The sequence below is a fragment of the Ammospiza caudacuta genome, chromosome 2 (assembly GCF_027887145.1).
Source record: "Ammospiza caudacuta isolate bAmmCau1 chromosome 2, bAmmCau1.pri, whole genome shotgun sequence".
NCBI classification, from domain to species: domain Eukaryota; kingdom Metazoa; phylum Chordata; class Aves; order Passeriformes; family Passerellidae; genus Ammospiza; species Ammospiza caudacuta.
The window spans coordinates 25,715,621-25,730,619 of record NC_080594.1 but is presented as its reverse complement, the minus strand read 5'-3'; the positions used below and the strand labels follow the sequence as shown (position 1 = coordinate 25,730,619).

Sequence of the window (14,999 nt, the reverse complement as noted above, 5' to 3'; positions counted from 1 at the left end):
TGCAGTCCTTGTGTCTTCACCTATGCAGTTTCTGGCTCCTCCACCTCCACCCTCTCCCAGTGCCAGCCTGGGGCTGCTGTCCCAGAGGATTAACCCTTTGCTCGAGAGGGAAGGACTCCTACTAGCATCAGTGGTGCCACTTTCAAGCTCAGCAGCTCAGCTTGTGACCTGCTTTTGGAGGTGACCTGTTATGACTTAAGGACTAGGCAGTGCTAATGAGCAAAAAGAGAGCTGAAATGGGTGATAGAAATGAGCCTCTGAAAGCACTGGGAAGGCTGATACTTGCACGGTTCTGTAAAGGCAATAGTGTTGGTCCTAAGGATAGGGTACTATTTCTACAGCTATAATCCAAGACATTTTCCTCTTTAGCACTAAAGCTGCACTCTGGGATTCATCTTGGCTTAATGCAAACACTGCACAGGGCAGTTCAGGGATGATCAGCTCTTATAAGCAATTGCAGCTTTGTAAACTGTGGTGTTTATTAGACTCCCTACTGCAGTCTTTAGACAGAATGGGTTTGGCATTTAAAAGCCATCTTGTATAATTTTTCTATCTCCAGACACAGTCACCATAACTAATTTGTGGCAATAACAAAGAAGAATTAAATGTCTTTGTAAACTTATCTGTAACCACAATAAAAATGGCGTTTTAAAAATATTTATAAAGTATATTTATAAAATCAAGCACACTGAATGCCAAATGGTGTAGCATCTGAAGATCGAATGTTTCTTATAGATGCTACAGCCAGGTCAAATGTCTGTTGGGGCAATTTTTGATCAGGATGGAAACTGCATTGGGTTTTCATGGGTGCTCCTCGAGATCAGATACGTCTCGGTACGAAGCTGCCCTGCAGGTGGCGTGAGTTACCCGATCAGCACAGACACATCTAACCCTCTTGTGTTTCAAAGAAGAAAAGCAAAATAATAAAAACATGCTCACATAACTGTCCTTTATATAGGTGCTGCAGGCCGTGTTGGCTGAAGAACAGCTGTGTTACAATGCCTTCAGTGTTGTGATAAATGAAAGATATTTTTTTCTGGTAAAGGTAAAATTGTATTTTAAGACATGGTGTTTTCCTGTGCCTTTGAATGAGGAGAGTCTGCCTTTCTTTCAGGTACTTTGATCACCTACAGAGAGCTCATTAAAAGCACTGTATTCCTTGTGTGGGTGAAGGCAAATATTATATAAACTAAGCATTAAGAAATACCTTTCCTTTTAGTCGTTTCTGCCTTCTTGTCTTTAGACCATGTTTTAAATTTTAGACTCTCTCTCATTTGTCAAAAGGCTTTGTTTTCTAGCTATGATGGAAATGTATCATGTTGGAATGTGCTTTCCTCTGAGCACAGCAAAATCTGCAGATTTTTCTGCTGGTGAGTAGAAAATGGGTAGGCATCAGCCCTTTGATCTGAACCATTTTAGATTAAGGGGAAAAAGAGAACAAAGTTTGAGTGTGTCTGCACTTCCTATGCATTATAACTTCCATTTAGGGGACAGATCAATTCCTGGCTGAGTTTAATCACAATGGGAAATGGCGTTTGTATTCCACATCTGGCCATGGTGGGAGGAGGAAACACCTACATTTAGGCATCTTTTCTGCTCCATTCAGCACTACTGAATCTCAGAGAAAAATTGTCCATATCTAGGTAAAAAGTCAGAGGGGAGAGAAAATCAAAAGGAGAGGGAAGTCAAAAGAGGACTGTCTGGCAAGACTTTAAATCTTCAGCTCTTCAGAACCACTGTTACTCATGCGAGTAATGAAACTTCTGAGCCAGGTACAAAGGACATCAGGTTTAATAACTAAAGAAATTTGTATTTCAAGGTATAAAAATATGTGTATGAAAGAATAAGTTGCACAATGACTGGAATGGGTATTCTCCCCAAGCCTGAAGGACAAGGTGTGCAAAGTATGTGAGCATCTGAGATTGGAAATAGATCTCTCATGACATTGTCAAGTATGCCTGTGGGAGGAACAGGGAAAACCCCACCAGGCATGTTCAACACCTGTAGACACAAAGTGGGCTTGGGTATTTTGGCATTCACAGTGCGCACAACAATCTCCTCATGTATGATCATGCTGAGATATGCCACAGGTTGTGAAGTTAGGAACACAAAGAAAAAGCTTACTTGGGAGATTAAAAGGATACACTTTGCAAAAAAAATCAGCCAACACCTGGCTCACCGTCTGTCCTATTTTTACTATTTAATCCCAATCACACACCTAAGATATCTTTAAAAATTCTGAATCTAGGAGAGATGCACCCAAAGACAAGATTAACACAGAAGATTTTTTTTTCTCATTTCCACAGCATTTCCATTTTCCACATTTATTTCCATTTATTCAGTCCTGAATACAGCAAGTAGTAATTTCACAAAAAGCAGTGGTTGTAGTCACATCTGAGATACATAGTAATATAACTCTTCTTTAGATTTCTGAGGTTACATACCTCCAGGAAAACAATTTCCACTTGGTATATATTTAATTGAGTTTGGGAAATAAAAATGTCATTGTCAGTGTTTTTGAGGCCAGAGCTAAGCCTTTCCTAAAAGAGATGTTAATAATATCCAGAAGAGGGAATGAACTCACTGCAGGCAAAAATTATAATATAACAATAAAAAGTCAGACTCCTCCAAGAATCAATTGGTTCAACTGCAGATTGTAGGAGATTTCTCATAAAAGTCTTTGATATATTTTAGTGTGTACAATGGTTGGGAAAAAACAAACATGTCCTGTTGAGAGTTAACATATTATATAACTCTTCCTCATCATTCTAATTTTTTAGCAGAAAAACTGCAGACCACTGGGCCTACCTGAGCTGGGTAAGTCTTTTAGCTTACCAAACATCACAGCAAAAGTTGGGATTGAGTATGTGTTAAAGCTTTGTTAGGATGGTGTGTCTTAAAGTAATTGCAGAATGCCAAAGACAGAACTTCACATGTTCCTTCAGGCTGAGCAGGAAAGTCAAGTATACAGAATTGGAAGCTGTCTATCAGGGATGTTTTATTTGCTTGATATTGAGCAGACAGCAGAGACAAAATACCAAAAATGCTTGAAATCCTTCTGACCTTTCACTGCAAACTGTGAACTTTGTCTGCTAAACTCAAATTTCTATTTACACTTTCAGCAGAGGCTACAAGCTGTTGCCTTTTCTTTCTTTTCAGTTTGTAATTTATCAAGGGACAGCTTCACAAACACTGCACAGAAGGGGGGACCTGAACACATACCAGACCTTTTGCACATTCAAAATACTTAGTCTCCATTCTGTGGATTGCTTAAAAATGGCTGTAATGCAAGCAAAGTAGCATGAAATATGCTGTTTGCACCCGAAGCAGAAAATATTCTATACAAAGTCTTAGCTTTGCCAAAGTCTTAGCTTTGCCATCAGCTGGCATAACTCACATTCCCAAGCTGTGTTGCAAATCCTTGCTGCTGCACATCTGACTCCATTTACACCATCTTCCATTAACACAGGAACACACAGGTGACTGCTGACTAAATGGTCCAAAATACATGCAGCAAAGAACTGCATCACCTTCTTAAATGAAATATCCCTGATTTCAGCCTTGTGCTTCAACATTCATCCAACCTTGTAAATGAGGAGCTAGACTGTTGCAGAGAACAAGTGCAGAGGACATTTCAGATGTATAAAGTAAAAATTGTGAGAGTGAGTAGAGTGAGTAGATAACTGAGGGTGACTGAACCATCAAAAACTAAGGGTGACTAAAAACTGAGGATAACTAAACCATCGATTGCCAGGGAGGTTGTGGAGTCTCATAGTAGGAAATAATTCAAAAGTTTTCTGGACATGGTCCTGGGCAACCTAGGTGTTCCTGCCTGAGCAGGGGGATTGGACAAGGTGACTTCTAGAGGTGCCTTTAGACCTCAACCATTCTTATTCCTGAGGAAAACTACTGTGAACTATAATATTCATTGCTATTTGCATAACTTTGCCAATTAAAACAGGACAGCCTAATCAGTTATTTAAATAAACCAGACAGCTACATAAAGTTCCTTTGAAATTAAATATAAGGTTGAATTATATAACAAATGTTTTAGCTGAACTCTTAGTATTAGATGGGCAATTATTCTGACTGTATTTCAAATTTCATTTCACACTGTGGTAGCATTCATTGAATTTTACAAGGCAAAGGCATTAATAGAGTTGTGTCTGAACATTTTAGAGTCTAGAAAACTGTCTTAAAATGAGCCATTTCCTGAGAGACTTCTGCATAGAAAATACATTGGTGTATCCAAAAGAACTGAGTTCACAAGGAATAATTTCATTGGTACATTATGTTAACAAGGCTTTTGAAAGAAGAGTTTTCACTTAGTGTTACTTTTCCCTGAATGTAAAAACTATGGAAAATGTGCGGAAAACATTGACAAAGTGATGATGGCAGCTGTATGCTCTATATGTGACTGTTAATGAGTTACCTGTTAATAAACTAGATGCTTTAGCATATAAACAGGAGGATTTATGCATAATGCAAAACCCATAAGAACATTTATTGTTTGGTATAACTGTTTCTCAAATCAGAGAGGCACATTGTTTCAGTCTTCCACAAACTTCCTGTTACCAAAATAAAAATCTGCTGCCTACTGCCTTCAAGTTCTTTTCATGTGAGTTGGTCTGGGGCGTAGGGGGGCTCAGAAGCAGAGAATTTAGTGAGCAGCAGGTTCCTCAGATCTCTGCTCTGTACAGCCTCAGATCATGAACTTGTCATCGTGGTTACTAACAGAAAGCAGGAGGATTCTATACAACATCCCCAATTCTAATGATTCATGGAGGCAAGTTTATCCTGTTCTTTTTATGTGTTCTTCTGTACTGGAGTTTTTTGTGTCAATTATCACTACTAAAGCCCTAAACAAGCCCCTTTTCTTCAGAACACAGACAAAAGCAACCACTGAGTTTATTCACAATAATGCTTGGATTAGTTAAAGAAACCACATTCACCAACAGGAGAAGTAAATTTCTAAGCTATTGAATAATACTGCTATGTTTGGAAAAGATTTTTCTTTTGTAATTCTCCTTTAATGTCCTCCCATCCAAAGCTGCTGTGAGGAGTCTGAAGCTCGGTTTTCATAAGTGAGTGAAGGAGTCCAACAACTGACTCCTATTTAAAATAAATGGTCCTGGAAATGTAAGGTAACCTTTCCATAAATACTTGAGTAATTTGAGGTTTAGGTTCCACTAAAATCTTCCAGTATTTCCAGCTCCCCAAGTCAGGAAAGGCAGACCAGTAAACTAATTCTTACTATCAGATAAGCAGGGACTGAATGGAGGTACATAAAGCATGAGAAAATGAGGAGGAAACTATGGACAGAGGAGATACCTATGTTCAAGAAGTTTGTACACTGAGAGGCATAAAAGGCAGTTCAACAGGAGAAAGGATAGACAGAAAAAATATCAGACTATATAAACTGAAACATTACTTTCAGTTGCTTAGGTTTGCTTTGGATTTTGAGATATAACCTCAGTAAATCCACATAAAATTGTATAATTTTATCACCTGACTCAGTGCCTCTGAATTCAGCACAGGTGGTTTTTTTTTTTTTGTTTTTTTGTTTTTTTTTTTTTTTTTTTTTTGTTTTTTTTTTTTTTTTTTGTTGGGGTTTTTTTTGTTTTGTTTTGTTTTGGTTTTTTTTTTTTGTTTTTTGTTTTTTTTTTTTTGTTTTTTTTTTTTTTTGTTTTTTTTTTTTTTGGTTTTTTGGTTTTTTGTTTGTTTGTTTTTGGTTTTTTGTTTTTTGTTTTTTTGTTTTTTTTTGCTTCCTGATCAGATTAGAAAGTGTCTGAAGTCAAGCTGTGCATTCTGGTAACGTTTTGCTTTCTTTGTTTCAACTGTTGTTTTTCAATTTTAAAATATTATTAAAATACCACTTTTGGGTGGGTAGTGACTACCACAACATTGTGTAGAAAACCAAAGCAATTTTAAGCAGGCTAGACATTCTAAGTACATTTTTAAAATACTTTATTGCCTAAATAAAATAAATCCCTTAGTCTAGCAATTACTTTCAGATGTTTGATTGTTTATTTTTAAAGAAATGTCATGTCAGCCATTTAGAACTGACAAGAACCATTTTGATACCTTCATGAGTTTTCTCTAACATCTGCTCCCCTCTTATGTTGGGAACTATATACTCATCTTCACTGTCTCTTATATTTATCTTAATTTTGCTCTGTTTTATTTTATTATTGGAGGAAAAACTTCACAGAGCTGTTTGTGGCAAGGTTTAGTTACAGGAAACCAAACAGCTAAGCCCCAGTTTCAGCTGAGACAATTAGACTGTTGATTTTGGTAGCAGCTCAGGACTTCTATTTGACCCAAATGCCTTTCAGGTTTATCTGCCAGTTGATTCTCAAGTCTGAAAATTTTCTGTATTCTTGCTACAGATAGAGGGCTTTGTTTCCTTTTTATTTGAGGTATATTTCTATCCAGATCTGAATGTTTTGCTGAAATTATTTTCTATTCACTGGAATAGATTAAAAGAAAAAGAGGAAATAACAATATTTTCCAGAACTTTCAACCTCTTTTTGTTTTCCTCTTAATTCTCTTTTCCTTGATATCTGTGAATTGTTGAGGACAGTTTTTTTTCTCAAAGCAGTTTTGCCACTCATGAAAAGTAGTGGGTGCTAATTTGTAATACTTAGCTTAACTGTTGCTTTTTTCTGTCTAGCAGCTATATTTAATAGCTTATATTACTGTTTCATCTGTTGTAATAAAGGACTCTAAAACACTGAAAACTCAATACTTTTAAAAAGTGATCTATATTATGTAACACCAGAAAATATTTATTGAAAGGTTTAAAGAAATTATTAATGAACAGAGCAGAGTTGTTCTACAGTCTTTTTATCAACTGCTACAGAAACTTCGCAGCTGAATTATCAAAGTCCACTGCCATTCTTGGATGGATGTTTTCTTAAGTGGAAAAGCTCTAAAACTTTATGGATGCTCTTGGAGAATGTAAAAACTGAGAAGTGTTTTATTCTCTGTCAGTAGTTTGTGGGCTAGAGTCTTGAGCAATTTTTTGCTTTTTGTTCCTTCTTTTTTCTCTTGTTGGACTTTTCTAGCACCTGATGTAGGGTAGGTCACAGCAGCTGATGCCAGGTAAAGACAGTTACCAGGGACAGCTTCAGCCATGGAGTGGCCAGATATCCTAAAATCTTGTCATTCACCAGTCTACCCCACTGGGTTCATAGTTCAGAGCTCCCCAGTGGGGTCCCATGTTTGTGTGACCCTGCTGGTTTTTCATCTCAGACAAATCACGCTACTGAATGTGGCACTCATCCTCCTTAAAAGATGTCCAGAAAGTCTGAGGGATTTCCATGATGAGTTCTTACCATGTGGATTCTTTCAATTAATTAGCTTTCTAGAAATCAAAACAGTGCAGGACACTACTGCAATGCAACTTGTTAAGCAATAATGTGGGTTTTTTTCCAAAAGTCACATGTGATAACAAACAATACTCATAGGCATAAGACAACCGTGGACAGCATGAGCTAATGTCTCGTCCGAAAGTTTTCCATTAAGGCTTGGAATGATGTTTAACATATTCTTCCCATTATTGAGCTAAACTAAACACTGTATTAAGTATGGATTTCTCAATGAATGTTACTGCTGTTTATTTTAGCATGTACATACATTTGGAAGTGAACACATGTACATATGCATTATGGGGAACAAAAGCACATCAACAGCATGGCTCACTCTAGTTCCAGAATAAAACCAATCTTCTTTACAGAAACACAAATATGCCAAATGCCATACATGTTCTCTCCTATCAAACAATGGAGAATGACTGAAAGGGTGGATTTCTTTATCTATGATAAAAAGTGCTGCTGAGGATGATTACCAAAATTTATGTACCATATAATTTTCCAGTCAAAATTCAAAAGCTTTGGTGTATAGCAAACAATTGAATAACTTACCAAATCCTGTGTAGGTGATGGCTTTATGACAACTTCAGTTTTAAGCTGTTGTGCTTTGGTTTTGGCATTACATAGAACTTGCTTAGGATTGAAAAGCTTACATTACAAAAGCTTACACTGCAAAGCTTACTTACATTGAGGTTTTGGGATAGGGCAGAAGATGGACAGGTTGGCTGCTTTTCACTCTGAGGGACAGATTTCCTGATTGTGTTAGGCCTGGTGTTACTTTGTTGATTTTAGGTTGGTCCTAAGGGAAAAAGAAAGCTTTTAAGAAATGTATGAGGATAATATTCCTCTTTTACCCACGCCCACCCCCCCCAGAAACATTAAGAACCATTAGTCAAAAATTTCAAATATAGTGGCTTAACCTAGTCTTTTAATTCCCTATTCCAGCTTCTTATTCAAGGTCTACTGTTCAGAAGTATGAAAACCTGGCAACTCATTCACTGAGTAGCCTTTTTAGTTATTCAGTGCTTGCGAAAACTGATGTAGCAGTTTGAATATGGACCAAAAATTCTAGTGTTCGGTGTTTTTGTTGGCAATCCTGTAATAATTATGCTGTAAATCAAAATATGGGTTTGGATTTCAAAAGTGCCTTGAGCCTTGTTCCCACCCTTCTACAGAGACACTGCATAACTTTTTCAGATTACAAGGTATAAAATTATCAGTCTGAAATACAGATGAAAAACTTTTGCCTAATCTTAAATTTCTCCATGTGTGTCGTGCCCATGAAAATCTACATATAAACCCTTTCATGCAATGCATGAATAAAATCATTAGTTCCCAAGAGGCATTGTGCTTGGGAACTACCAAAGTCCCAAGCATTACTGCATTCATAATATGAGGATACTAACAAGGGGAGCCACAGACAATGCTAGTGTTCTATACAAAATAAAATCTGCTTTTCTATTTTATATTCTGATCATTCTCACACAGCTGCTACCAAGTCCTATGTGCTTTGCCTGACACAAATCCCACTGACATGACTGGGAAGAGTCTCTGTGATTTACTGGGTTCAGCTGCCATTGAGTCGTTTGGGGTTCAGTTGTGGATGGGCAATTCTGGATGAGTGTTCTCCAGTGGAGTGAGCACCTGCTCGAGTGCTGTGCTGGATCAGAGGTGGGGAGGGCCCTGCACCTCTATGCATAGCCCCTGCCCTCAGCTGCTCACCATGCACTGCACTTGCTGCTCAGCATGTGTCCTACAGGGAGCCATGGGCTCCTGCAACCCAGCTCATGGAAAAGCAGGGTGATCACTCCTCATGTGCTGATTTGCTTTGTGTTTGAAAATTGAGATATTTGGCCTAGAGCTTCCCTGCCTGTGTTTTTGCTCTCCAGAGTCATTGGTTTCCCACCAATCAGAGTAACTCCAAGGAGCCAAACACACCCAAAGGTATCTCTCAATTTACTTTAAGCATTTTATCAGCCAGGGCAAAATGCAAATTCAAGAGCACTAGCAAGGCTGTGCTGCAGCAGTGCCCTGTACCCCAGCACCCAGTGGACCCCAGGCAGCTCTGCCCTGGGTGGCCTGGCCACCAAGAGACCATGCAAACCTCAGGGGCATGAAGCATTTGGAAAGGGAGGAGTACTGAGTTCCCAAGGGAACCCTGCTTGACTGTTCTATCTCAGAATTTATTCAAGTCTGTTTGAAATGTGCCCACTACCCTGTTTCATCTGAATGCCACAGCAGGGCTATTGTAAGGTCTCTCAAATCTGACAAAAAGAACTAGTTAAATTATTCTCAGAACAGTGCATTTTAACTACTGAATTTTCTAGACAGCTGAGAGTTTTCTGCTAGACCAAATAACAGCCCCAGTACCTCCACGGTACACTATCTCCGCCCAGCCTGTGAGTTTCTGATTGCTGGCTGGAATCTGTTTCTCCCTTCAGTTGATTTCAGTTGCCCACCTAGTCCCAGAACAGGATATGAGAGCTGCTGTACCATAGCAGCCTGATAGGCACCTTCCTCTCAAAGCCCAAACCCCTTTTGGATAGAAACTGGCTTCTTTTCAGGCCTTTTGTCTTAGACTATGGATTAGATTAATCATGACAAAGTTTTCTGACCTCTGGTGTAAAATTTATTTTAAAAAATCTCTGTAATGATAGCAGGCTAAGTTTTCTGGCAATACCTATCTGGTCTCCAATTGATCCTTGCTTTTATAGATAATCTGTGTTGATTTTCTCCTGACTTCACCCCTCTCTTGCAAGCGGATCCCCGATGAGTTTGGGGTGCAGTTTAGGAAATATGTAATCACCTGGGGAACCAATAGGAGATAATGCCTGAGTAGCGTGGGTTATTTGCAATTTATTTCATCCAATTCATTGGAGCTGTACAAGGAAATGTGTATTTGCCACCTTTCTGAGAGGACTCTAACACCTGAAGAGCAGAAACTGCCAGTGCGTTACGCAGAACTTAGTTGTCATTTGCTTCCTAGTTTTCTGAAGAGTAGGTTCTCCTTGTTTATCCTGCCAAACAGGCCTTCTGCTTCAAAGGATGAGGAAGTAATTCAGAACACATCTACACCCTATCCGAACTATTAGAGACACCTCTGTGCTCTGCAGTTCAGTTTGGGATACAAACTTCTCTGCAACTTGCAGGTATTTGAGGTTGGGGCTTTGGCTCAGCTTCTTGAGTCAATGAGGGAAAGTCACTAAGTCAGAAGTAGCGTTGTGCACTTAGCAAAATGGAAACCTGCCAGACTGAAGGGGATGGCAGCTACTTTGCCTGTGACTGAGGAGAGAGGGATTAGACATTTCAGCCAAATAGTTCATTCCTGCCTCCTGTATGTACCATCCATGCTGGTGTTACTTCCTTTGTGCGATTAGGGAGAGGGTATAGGAGTGCCAGTGTGTACCAGAGGGCCCCAGTACAGCAGCAGCAGTCACATCAGTCCTTTTATCTGCAGCAGGATTTCTCTGCCTTTCTGCCCTGGTCCTGGCCTAGTTGCCATCCCTCCAAAACAGGACTGACCCATCCTTGACAATCACGAAAGAACAGAAAAATGTACAGATGGTGATGTTGGAAACAATGGAAGTAAAGGGAAGGTCTCTGGGTGTCTTCCTTTTGAGAAGGAGAGAAATGAAGGAAAAGAAGGAGTCACAAGGAGGAGAAGCAGCTTCATAAGCAGAAAATATGCCATATCTCCTTTAAACTTCCTCACACAGAGGCCACTCAATCCCCACCTTTCACTCTCATATCTTTCCCCATCCCACACCACCAATGCTACCCCTGCCTGCCTTGTCCGCTCCAAGGATGCCCTGAGCTGGGAGTTTGGTTTTGCTACACAGTGTAACAAATAAAAAGATAAATTCCAGTTCCAGTAGATCACTCAACAGGCTTCCACTGATTCCTCTTAGGGAAACTCCTGGCCACTTTGAGATGCTTTATTTAACATTAATATATTATTATCATCATCATCATCCAGCTCTTAGTGTTCTGAGACCAATCACTTGATGTGCATTCCTCCACTTAACTACTTTCAGAACTGATAACCTGTAATGGTGAGATGTGGCATTCACAATCTCTGAACAGAGAGGGACATAATTCTCTCTCTCATATTTTTTCCTGGAGAAGCACAGAGATCAAAACAATTCTTATCTCATTTGCTGCTCCTGTGTTTGTCCCCATGTGGAATGTATTCTGGAGATTGTTTACCCAAGGTGACCAATTGGATCCACATGTGTGGGTCTGGACTCTCGGGCAGAGAGTCCTGAGTTTTTCAGTTAGGAGAGAAGTTAGAAGCAAGTATGATGTAGTATAGTATTTATCTCTTTAATATAGTATAATGTAATATAAATTTCAAAATATTTATTAAAATAAAGTTTTAATAAAATGAGCATTCAGCATCCCAAAGCCATGGAGTCAGATGTCAATAATTTTCCTTCTCTGGGGGCACCCTGAAATAAAATAGTGAGATAATTTCTTTTAACTTGAAAAAATAGTATCTTGAAAGATTTCCTACTTATACAATCGCTGTCTTCCCTGTGTTGTTTCAGTCATATGCAGATCCTGACATATAGATTAGGAGTACTGGGAGAAATCCCAAGTAAAAGCCATGATGTGAGCAACTTGAAGCAACAAGAGTCTTTCTTTGCTATGGAGAAAATAAATCCCAAGAAGGCTTCTTGGAGAAGGAAGGGAGGGAGGGAATATGAGAGAGAGGAGAATGAGAGAAATAACTCCTAAGAGCACATTTAAGCATTGCATTTCCTGACCGATAGTGTTTCATTTCATTGCTCTGCTTTTAAGAATTATTTTGTGCAAAATTGTATCTGAAAGGAGAGAACTTATTTTCTGTGTACTAATCTTCAATTAGTACAATTCTGTGTAATAATCTTCAAATGTAGTGAGGTGGTTTGCAGTCTTCTCTCCTTTCCAGTCTGCTACCTGCAGGTGTTAATTGAGTGTGGAAAACAACATTTTCTGTTTGTAATTCAAATGCACAAAGATAAAAGCAGAAAAGCATAAAATTACAAAATCACTGTATTCTCTTAGCACAGAAACAGCATGATCCATACTTAATTTAAGTAGTCACAGAAACACAACTTCTATTTTAAGCAGATATTTAAGTCCTACTGATTCAGTATTCAGCCCAAGTGCAAATGACTTTTGTGGAATGAAGCTTGCGCTGAACTGGATCCACTTAGTAAAATATTTCAGTCTGCTATTTGAGGGAGGAAAGAAGAACCTGGTCAACTCTTGGAAATGCCTCTGTAGCAAAATCACTTCTGTACTGATTGACTGTTCTGTTTTCTAGGGAATTTTTAAGGGTTTTTTTGTGAGAAAGTTTTACTGTGAGATAGAAGGTTGCTCTGGAGAAAAGTTACAGGAGTATATACACATAATTGCCTTTTTTGAAAGTAGCATACTACCTAGGATTTCCTCAACTGTACCAGAAAACATTAACATCCTGGAACTGATATTTACAATTTTGAATTCCAGCTTTCCAAGTATAATTAGTGTCCTTGCAAATGTTTTGGTATCAAAGTTGGGACTCACTTTGCGTAAGACAGTCCATAAACTCAGGTTTTTTTCTCATTTATTACTTCCTTTTACAGTGTTTGAGATGACAGCTGCAATATTTAATACTAATAAATAGTAAATTGAAATAGCATGTTTTAAAGTATTTATTAATTATAATATAGACAAGTTGCTTTCATTTATAATTCACTTTTCTCCTCACATTGTTGTCTTTTTTGCTTAAAGTACCTGTGATTCATATCTTCCATTATAAAAAAAACCCCACAAATAATTTTACATAACTACAGTGTTTGTCTAATCACACACCAAAATAGGAGGTAGAGGATGTGAAAATCACTTATGACAGATAAGTCACATTAATATTTTGTTCTAAGCCATGAGAAAAATGAGACAGAAGGAGTGGGAATCAGAACAGATCAAAACTCTTAGCGCTTTATGATCCAAAACCACAACTAGCTATTGAGGTGCAAAATGTTCTTTTTTAAATAAAGTGTGAGAAAGACACAGAGTTTTGTACTGCAAATGCTGGCAGCACATAATGTTGCAATTATTTTCAATATTTTGAGATGACTGAATCATAACCAAAATTTTGAGCAACACTGAGGTAAAAGCATTTTTATGCTCTTTCACAGACACACAAAAAAAATAGAAAATAAGAAAAATTGAGTTTGTTGCAGTTGCATCAGAAATGGGGTGCCAAGTTTCTACCAGTGACTTAGAGTAACAACAGAAGGATGGGATGTCATGGCATCTTCTTGCCTATTTTTTTCCGTTGTAGTAAATACAGAATCATTGAGATAGTACTCCTGTTAGCTTTATAGGATTTCTGTGCTGCTTAAAAAATCTCGTGTTTTCTGTCTTTGAAAAGAATAATTCTGACTGCTGTTTAAAGGGAATTTATTATTTCAGTATATGTGGGTAACTTAGTCTGTGTATGAAACATAATCTTGCTTTTTGTCCAGAGTACAGTAATTAGGATCAGTCACACAGGGTACACTCTCAAGTAGGTTACCACTCACTATTGGACTTAAGAAACATTACTCACTCCATCTGATGTGATCAGAAAATACCATCTATAATCTGACTCACTGTTGGGTGAACAAGGTATTCTGTTTTCTAGGCCCTGAGCATTCTCTTTTTATTCCTTCTTCTTGATCCGGTACCCAACAAAGAGCTCAAGTCAGCAAAATAGTAAACCTCCTTCATGAGCTTGTCAGCAGCCTCACCTCGTGGGAAATGATGCACTTTTTGTGGTACCTGATGGAGGCAAGCAGAGTCCTTGAGGGAGGTCTGTGCACTATCAGAGTTTCCAGCTTCCCTGTCTGCACCATGGGGGCTTCAATACGGACCTGACAGACACTTCAGCCTGCCAGGCCCCACTCTAGCAAACAGTGGGGAAGGATAGAAGCATCCACATGGAGACCTGTATTTTGCCATTTAGGACAATTTCAGTGCAATTGTATGTGTGCTGTAAAGTCCACCAGTTACTCTTAAGGACTGAAGTGGAGCCATGTTTCTCATCATGAGAGTGAATTAGGTAGATAAACTGCTCAACACCACTTGTTTGTTCTTCTGGTTTATGAGCAGGGGCCCTGTTCCTACCCACTCCCTACCAAAATCTGTCTTTTCCTCAGATGATAACAAAAGTAGCTGTTTAGTGCATACTATGCTGGGCTGGGCTGCATTTATGCCACTTTTTCATGCTATGTAGGAGACACTAAACATGGAAAGTGAACAGGCACTTTATGGACAATTTATGGCACTTTATGGAAAATTTAAGAACTAAATGGGTAGTCTTGACCAGACAATTCCTGAGGACTTTATTCAGAGAAATATGTGTCTGAATAATTAGGAACCAGCACAATGCTTTCAGTATCTAGCTGTAAAGGCGCTCTCTTAAGCCAATAAAAGAAAGTTCTCCTTTTTCTCAATTTTTAATTTGCCTCATCATACCCAAGGAATTTTTCTACCTTAGTTTATGCAGTACTTTGGACTTATTCCAAAGGTATAAAACACATTTTCTATAATCCATCAAACATCAGTAACTTGATTCTTCATGACTATCAGAGGCTACTGGGGTGTGATTGCAACTTG

At 38.5% G+C, this 14,999-nt stretch overlaps 1 protein-coding gene across 2 annotated transcripts in view; it reads right to left on the bottom strand.

Annotated features, from left to right (window-relative positions):
• The window catches only part of COL8A1 (collagen type VIII alpha 1 chain), an 87,870-nt gene that overhangs the window by 24,090 nt on the left and 48,781 nt on the right, over positions 1 to 14,999 (bottom strand). For both annotated transcript variants that reach the window (XM_058823498.1, XM_058823488.1), the window contains one exon: positions 8,060 to 8,172. The gene's annotated coding sequence lies outside the window, so the exon portion shown is untranslated. The remainder of the gene's footprint in view (positions 1 to 8,059; positions 8,173 to 14,999) is intronic.